The following is an 8,991-nucleotide window of genomic DNA, read 5'->3' as shown; positions in this document are numbered from 1 at the left end:
TAATTCAACTGTAAACCTAAAAATTTACAGCCAATTTTGAAAGAGATGCATCCTACCTCAGGAAACCGTTATTGAATATGTCAATTGTGTTGTAATGATATGCTTCTTCTAAGTATGTTGTTATTAAATAAATCATTTTTAAAAATTAAAAAAAAACAAACAAACCATATTTAAGGGGCTGGAGAGATGACTCAGTGGTTAAGGGCCCTAGCTGCTCTTGCAGAAGACCTGGGTTAGGTTCTCAGCACACACATGGCAGCGAATAACCCTCTATAACTCCAGTTCCAGGGAACCTGATGCCCTCTTCTGATCTTTAAAGATAGACTAAATGCATTTAGCATCATGCGATAAACATGAGACTTTAGGGGTCAGGGGGAATGTTGTGATTTAAAGTGACGTATGTGTGGGTGTCAAGTTTGCGAGGGATAAAGCTGTAGTAGCTAATCTTCACTATTACTTTGATTTATAGAATCAACATGTGTGTCTCAATAACGATGACTCCAAAAAGGCTTAACTGAGGAGGGACAAGGCACCCTGAATGTGGGCAGCGCCATTGCACGGGCTTGGGGTGTAGGCTGAATAAACAGTGAGAAGCAAGTTGAGCACTACAATTCATCTCTTTTTGCTTCCTGACCTCAAACACAATGCAACCATCTGCCTCACACTCCTGCTACATGCCCTCCCACCCATGATGGATGTACACTCAAACCATGACTCAAAATGAGCTTTATCTTCCTTAACTTGCTTTTGTCAGGCATTTTACCACAGTAGCAGCAGTAACAACAAAATAATATAGTGAGAGGAAAAAAGACTGAATATTGATGGAAACTGAAAACCTTGCAGGACAGTATTAAGAAGGCCAGCATAGTGCTGGTATGGTGGCGCACACCTTTAGTCCCAGCACTTGAGAGGCAGAGGCAGGAGGATCTCTCTAAGTTCAGGGCCAGCCTGGTCTACATAGCAAGTTTCAGGCCAGCTGGGGCTACAGGGAGACCCTGTCTCAAAAAAAAAAAGAGCCAGAAAAAATAGTCAAAAATAGTCAAAGTTTTAAAAAAGCAGAGAATTTTCAAAGAGATAGTAGAAAAAATTTAAGAATCAAAGCAGATTTCTTTGGGAAATTATACAAGCCAAGAGAGAACAGAACAATATTTTTAAAACTTTTTAAAAAATTTTATTTATCAGCCGGGAGTGGTGGTGCATGCCTTTGATCCCAGCGTTTGGGAGGCAGAGGCAGGCAGATCTCTGTGAGTTCAAGTCCAGCCTGGTCTACAGAGTGAGTTCCAGGCAGCTGGAGCTACAGGGAGACCCTGTCTCAAAAAGACCAAAAATAAAATTTTTTAAAATTTATTTATTATTTTTATTTTATGTATATGACCGTTATGCCTGCATGCAGGTAAGTGCACCTGTGTGGTGCAATGCCTGTAGAGGTCAGAAGAGGCTGTCAGATCCCCTGGGACTGGAGTTATGGACAGTTGTCAGCTGCCATGTGGGTGCTGGGATACGAACCTGGGTCTTCTGCAAAAACAACCAGTGTTCCTAGCCACTGAGCCATCTCTCCAGCCCCGGAATGATTTTTTTAAAAAAAAAAAAAAAAAAAAAAAAAAAAAAAAAAAAAAAAAACACTTGAAAGCTATGCCCCGTGAAAATACTTTCCAAAAATGAAGGCAGAATAAAGACTTTGGAGAGAGACAAACGTTGAAGGAAGTCCTCTCTAGCAGACATGCTCTGTGAGGACTGTGGAAGGAAGAGCTTTGATGGGTATCTCTGGGTTTACCCAAAGGGACAAAGAGCTCAGGAAGCGTTAAAACTCACAAGCAAATGTAACTCATGTTTTTCTCATTTTTCTATCTCTCTGAAAATAAGTTTTCTTAGGCAGTTATGGTGGTACGTGCATGTAATTCCAGCACTTGGGAGGTGGAGACAAAAAGAGCAGGAGTTCAGGTCATCCTTAGCTACATAGAAAGTTTGAGGCCAACCTGGGGTGCATGAGACCCTGTCTCAATGCTCCTTCCTCTCAAATTTTTCACTGATAACAAAAATAATAGCAATATGTTGTAGGGTTTGTACTATCTGTAGAACATGGATGGGGAGAAAATGGAAGCATACTTTGAAACTCTGAAAAGCATTTCTAGAAATACCTTGAATTCATTAAGCATTTAATTTTGAATAAAATTTTGGAAGATATATATATATATATATATATCTTTTATTTTGTATATATAAAACCTAGAGCAACCTTTTTAACAATTTAAAAAACACAGCTAACGAGGCAATAGTAGAAATAGTATAAATCATAAAAATGCTCAATTAATCCAAAATAAGGCAGGAAAATGAACTAAGAAAATCTGAGACAAGAAAACATATGCAAGGTGGTTGGTTTAAACCAAGGGTGTTAGTGTTTATGGGGTATCTAGACAGCTCAATGAAAGGTCAGAGGTTGACGTTTTGAACTAAAAATAAAAACAAGGACTCCCCCGTTCTGGTTTTTTTTTTTTTTAAGACCAAGTCTTACTTTGCACCCCAGGCTACTGTTGAATTCATAGTCCCTAGGCCCACCAGTGCTGTGATTACAGACTTGTACAATCATGTTTGGCCAGGAACTCCACTTTAAATAAAAAACACAGAGGGGAGAGGGGCTGGAAAGATAGCTCAGAGGTTAAGAGCATTTGCTGTACAATCATGAGGACCCGAACCCAGCAACCATGTAAAAAGCTGAATATCCTGCACACATTTGTAACCTCAGCTCCTAGGGATGCAGAGACAGGAGGATCTCTGGGGCTTGCTGGCTTTCAGCCTAGCTGAGAAAACAAAGGAATATTTTGTTGAAAGCGATAGAGAAGAACACTTGACATCCTCTTCTGGCCTCTGCATCTACAGACAGGGGTGTGATTCCACACATATGTGCTCATGCACTCACACACAGACACATAAATTAATTAATTAATTTTTTAAAAAGTAGGTTTATGCCAGGCGTGGTGGTACACGCCTTTAGTCCCAGTACTCAGGAGGCAGAGGCAAGAGGATCTCTGTGAGTTCAAGGCCAGCCTGGTCTACATAGTGAGTTCCAGGCCAGCTGGGGCTACAGGGAGACCCTGTCTCAAAAAGACCAAAAAAAAGTAAGTTGGGGGGCCTGGAGAGATGGCTCAGTGGTTAAGAACACTGGCTGTTCTTGCAGAAGACCCAAGTTCAAATCCCAGCACCCACATGGCAGCTAACAACTGTAACTCCAGTTCCAGGGGATCCAACAGCCTTTTCTGACTTCCGTGGGCATTGCACCACATGGGTGCACTTATCTACATGCAGGTAATACATGCATACACATAAAATAAAAATAATAAATAGAAATTTTTTGGTGGTTCATTTTTTAATCATACTACAAATGAGTTTATAAACACTGAGCAACAATATTCTTCTAAAATTTTCTTTAAGGCAGATCTGTTTAGTATTGTGTTACTAACATGGTGCAGTACAGTTTCAGCAAATTTAACTGTTTCATTTTTGAAGTGATAATACATGTGGTCAGGAACAGGAAACAGAATCTTTTCTAGTTCTTCTACCTGTCACCATTTTAAAAACACAAATTCTACATACATATATATTACTGTATCAAAACACATCTTAATAGACTTCACAGCTCATTAAAAGCTTCAGTTTATAGTCATTCATCTGAAAGCTTTCTGTGTGGAATGTTCGCTTAGAATGGGCAAGTCACTGGGGTTTCATGCTTCTTCAGAAATGCAGGAGTCCTTCAGTGCAGTGCTTGACATTCCGTCTCAGCTCATTCACACTCTGCCTTCAAGTATTGCCTGATTTTACTTTTGCATCTTCGTTTTTGTTTTCTTGATTCATATCTTTTAGTATACTCTCAGGTAACTCAGGTTTGTATCTATACACATAACCATATGGACGAAGATGATAAATGAGGTATTCTAATTCATACATAGTTGTAGAATCAACATAGTGAAAAGAAACTGTGAAATGTGAACAGCAACCAGGACCCTCTACAGTAGGATAATAGTTATAATTCCAGTACTGTGGGTCTCTCCCTCCCCTCGTGGGCCATTGGCCACCGACCCACGAGAACAAAGGGAGCAGAAGCTACAAACGGGGTCAGGACGGCCAGTGAGCATGAAGGAGAAGACCTTCTGGGGAGTCAGATTCAGTGATACAGTTCCCTTTATTCAGTGGGGGTCAGGGAAAAATATAGTGTGGAGGCAGCAGCCAAAGCTTCAGCTGATAGGTGTTCATAGTATGCTTTATATATAGAAAAAACCTGGGTGTAGTTTTTACTCCAGGTAACTGTCAAAGGTCATGTTTCAAATAATGTCAGGAATCCATGCTTGGCGGCATTTTCCAGGTAAGTCAGGCAAAGAGCAGGAGGTCCCCTGCTGAGAAGGGGAGTCCTTCCATATGGCGCCGAACCCCTTAGAGCTATCAGGACATGGAGGACTACAACCCTAGCAGCAGGGTTCCCCATCATCTCCCCCTATTTTATTTTACAATGGAGAAGTGTCATCACAAGCCTTAAGATCCAACTCATCTATCTTGGGATAATCCAAAGTTTGATAATTGACCATGACCTGTTTGGTAGTAATTTTAGCAATGGTAGTAATTTGTCGGCGAAGAAATTGTATGAAACAGGGAGCAAGCATCAAAATGACACACAGCATAATCAGGGGGCTAACAAAGGGTAGGAGCCACGAAAACAAGGGGTTACTAAACCAACCTAATTGTTCGGTGGGTTGAAATCTTGAAAATAAGAAGCTCACTAACACAGACTAATGTAAAATGTATGATAAATACAAAGATAAACTTAACTACTTAATAAACAAAAGGATAGATTTTTTTTTTAAACAGACTCTTCTGCCTAAAATTCCTCAGTCAGTAACTAAAACATCAATTTTCCTTAATTGATTATGCTAAAAGCTGTAATCATCAATTTGATAATGCTTAAATATGTACCAGTTGCTTCTTTCCGCCTCATCTATGTGTATGGCTTTGTCCAACAGCCATTTTGAGATGAGATTCTCATATATATACATACCTATATGTATATATATATGGATGTATATGGATGTATATGTAAAGCGCTGCTGGCTTTTAAGAGTTTCATATACATCTGATCAAAAAATTCATCAAGGTAATAGGTCTTGGTTTTGAAACTGGTTTGTTGTGACATTGTGTCTAACCACAGGAGTTCAAGGCCAGCCTGGTCTACATAGTGAGTTTCAGGACAGCTGGGGCTACAGGGAGACCCTGTCTCAAAAAGACCGAAAAAAAAAAACAAACCTGTTTCAAGACTTACAAAAACATCTCAGTTTATACAATATAATAATATATTTAAGATAATTGTTCATCTCTCTATATATATGTGAGGTAAAATATTAATTGCTTGGTAAATTTATTTAGATTTGCTTATAATTTATTATTAAAATTATTAAATTTTAATAACTTAAAAGTCTAAACAAGGTTATAGCACAGTTTTCCTGAATTGATTATGCTGGAGGTTGTAAACATCAGTTGATAATGTTTAACTATGTACCAATTGCTTTTTTCCACCTAAAGCAAGGTTTTGGTAGACCACTCTCTAAACTACATAAGGTAAAAGATTTTTAACTATCTTATGTTTTCTATAAGGTTTACCTGGAAACTTATAAAACACAGTATGTACATGGGTAATATTAATTTATTACATTATCTTATGTATATAATTTAGATTCCATGTTTTAATAACATGATGCTACACACTATCTTCTGAGTCAAACAACTACCATCTTCATGACTTCAGCTGTGTCCACTAACAAAAGATCATCACAATTGGACTTGTGGACTTAAGTATCTAATTAAAGGAGGAGGGGTAAACAGGGTCATTGAACCCTCACCTGAGTATCCAGCTGCTCTTCCCAACCAACTGTATGTAATTTGGCCCTAATCATACATGGTCTCCTGGGTTTGGGGAGGACTAAAGTGTATGATCTGGGGAAGGCTAGAAAGAGAAGGTTTGATCCATGCTGGGTTAAGGCTTTCCAGTGTAAATACTCTCAGGTCACTCATATACCCCAGCAACCCCTCAGTCATCTCTGTAACTAAGCTCAATAAATTCATTGGTTCCCCAGAAAAGCTTTAATATAATCAAATATTGGTTTGATACTACAACCTAAAAAGGGGGGGAAACATTGCTTAATATCCCTAGAAAAGAATTCTCACAACAGATGAAAAATGTGTTAATGTTATTATGTCTTATGGTTATTAAAAAAGAGAATGGTAAGGTAAAAGATGTTAGAATGACACAGGAGTGGAGGTATTTTGTTAAAAATGAGAAAGCCTAAGCAAATGATGGAGGTCTATGTAGGTTTGTTACAATTTATCAAGCATGAGAAAAAGATCTTAAAATTTCTAAGGTCATAGCTTAGTCAACTAGTTTAAGGATGTCTCATCAAGGTTTATTTAAAAATGTTTGGGTTTTTCCCAAGCTTTGCCTACATGGCACATGATCATTAAAATACCAGATTGGTATAACTAACCTTCTTGTATGTTTAATAGCCAGACTTTGATGCCTATACTAATCTGGTCAGAGGGATTTAAAGGGACAATTTTTTGTTCCTTGCCCTCCAAGGCCAAACAAGTTCCGGGGGCTATGGAGCATCTTTTGAAATGTCCTGTAACTTTGGTGAATCACCTGTCCTCTTGTTCAGGGAGGCCATGGAGACCCCCGAAGATGGACTTGAACCAGTGTCTAGTCTGCAAAGAGGAGGGTCAACACAGAGGAAACATTTCCTCCATGTTTCTAAGTGAAACCCAGGTCAAGCAGGACCTCTTGACTTATCTTCGCATAAATGGAACTGGTAAAAGAAAAGCCTGAGGAGCCAGGGGCTCCCCCCGAGCCCATGTGACCCCTGAGGAACAGATCCTCATATGACCTTAAAAGTAATAATATATTGGTTTCTTTGGGTCAACTGTATGGTCTTAAACACCCAAAAGGAAAGTATAACCAAAGATTAAAGTCATCAGTATATTTCTTTAAGAATCCAAGGGATTACACATCCCAGACACTAGACTTAAGTTCTTATAAGATGTTATTTAGACAATTATTTCTCATTGGTGATTTTGTTCCTAATAGGACAGCGTGACTCAGGTGTAGGACTTTAAATCTCGGTCTGCAATACTATAGTGCCCACCTGCAGCTGATGGAAACAACTCACTATCATTCTAAAATGATGGACAAATTTGTTTTCTCTCCCTCTCTAGAGGCCATTTAAGAGGGAGCTGTATCATTGAATCTGACTCCCTGGAAGGTCTTTTCCGTCGTGCTCACTGGCCATCCTGACCCTGTTCGTCACTTCTGCTCCCTTTGGTCTTGTGGATTGGTGGCCAACGGCCCAAGAGGGGAGGGAGAGACCCACACAGTACCAAAAGGTTTTAGGTAGATAACCTTTGATTAAGTGGTGTTCTGGTGTAAAAGGATGAAAAGTTTCTTTTCCAGTGGGGTCTCTGGAATCTCCAGCTTCTACATCTGTAATTTCCATGCATCTTCCCAGTGCTAAGTCTTCGATGGAAGAACTATGTGTGCATTTCTTTATTTTAAATGCATCAACAAATCTCTTCAAGGCTTCTTTGCTCAGTACATATCCTGCTCCTCCACTCATGTACCCCTGCTTCACACAGGCCTCAAATCTCCCAAAGTAAATGGGCTGTTCAGATTATACTTGGATAGAAGCCATCTCAGGTTGTCCAGTATGACTTGGGTGTCATCATCTGCTTTCATAAACCAATCAGCATCTTCTAAATAATGGTCATGAACATACTGAAAAGCTTTAATTGTTTTCCAGTACAGCTGCTCTCTGCCTTCTTTGGTTTTCAATCCCACAGCAGGGAAGTCTTTATTTTCTTCTGAACTCATAAATAACACTTTATTACAACGCTGGGCCCATGTAGCTTTGACACGTTTGACCTTTTTCTCTAGATTTTGAGGGCCTGTCATAACCCAACAAAGAATTTTTACTTTCTGATAGAGGCTCTCAGCGATGTCTGTGTTCTTATCTTTATGTTGGCTAAAATTTGCATTGAAATCCATTTGTCCTTCTAGATGATTCTGTCCATTATCATCTGAATGTCTAGAATGAAGATCATTATGAAAAATCTTAGGCTGAGTGTCACCCTGTTCTCCCAACAAAATACTAAATAGTTAAGAACATAAAAAGAATCCTATTGCTGATCCACAGAGGAAGGTTAAAAATTTCAGCTAAGATTTAGAAACTATTTCCTGAAGTGTATTTTTGCTTTGAGCCAGGGTCTCCCTGTAGCTCCAGCTGGCCTGGAACTCACTCTGTAAACAGGTTGGCTTGGATCTCACCGAGATTCGCCTGCTTCTGCCTCCTGAGTGCTGGGATTAAAGATATACACCCACCATGTCAGGCAAAGGGACTCCCTCTTGCCCTTTCTTGGGGGCGGAGAGGGGGACGACCCGCTGCACTGGCTGCACCACTAGCCAGGGCCGCCCGCTGTCACCCAGATCCTCCCCTGGCAGCAGCGGCCAAGATGGGCCTGGCACACACTCCGGCCGCTCCCTCCTGCCGCTGGAGAGATGGCTCAGCGGTTAAGAACCTGGATGTTCTTGCAAAAAACCCGAGTTCGAATCCCAGTACCCACATGGCAGCTAACAACTGTCTATAACTCCAGTTCTAGCGGATCCGACAGCCTTTCCTGACCTCCGTGGGCATTGCACCACAGGGGTGCACTTACCTACATGCAGGCAATACACGCATACACATAAAATAAAAATAATAAAATTTTAAATAATTATTTAATAACCACATACTTAGGAGAAGCATTTCATTAACAACAGCACTGATATATTCAATAACAATTTCCAGAGCTAAAATGCACCTCTTTGAAAATCGGCTATAAATTTTCAGGTTCACAGTTGAATTAATACAGTTATACAATATTGAACTCAGTATAAACCCTGTAAGACATAAAATTGAATGAGTT

At 39.8% G+C, this 8,991-nt stretch overlaps 1 pseudogene; it reads right to left on the bottom strand.

Annotated features, from left to right (window-relative positions):
• Nucleotides 1-3,795: 3,795 nt before the first annotated feature.
• The window catches only part of LOC103744216, a 24,797-nt pseudogene continuing 19,601 nt past the window's right edge, over nucleotides 3,796-8,991 (bottom strand).

The sequence above is a fragment of the Nannospalax galili genome, unplaced genomic scaffold, assembly GCF_000622305.1.
Source record: "Nannospalax galili isolate Female #2095 unplaced genomic scaffold, S.galili_v1.0 scaffold42, whole genome shotgun sequence".
Classification (NCBI taxonomy): domain Eukaryota; kingdom Metazoa; phylum Chordata; class Mammalia; order Rodentia; family Spalacidae; genus Nannospalax; species Nannospalax galili.
The sequence above is the reverse complement of the archived record's forward strand: the minus strand, read 5'-3'. Positions and strand labels throughout refer to the sequence as shown.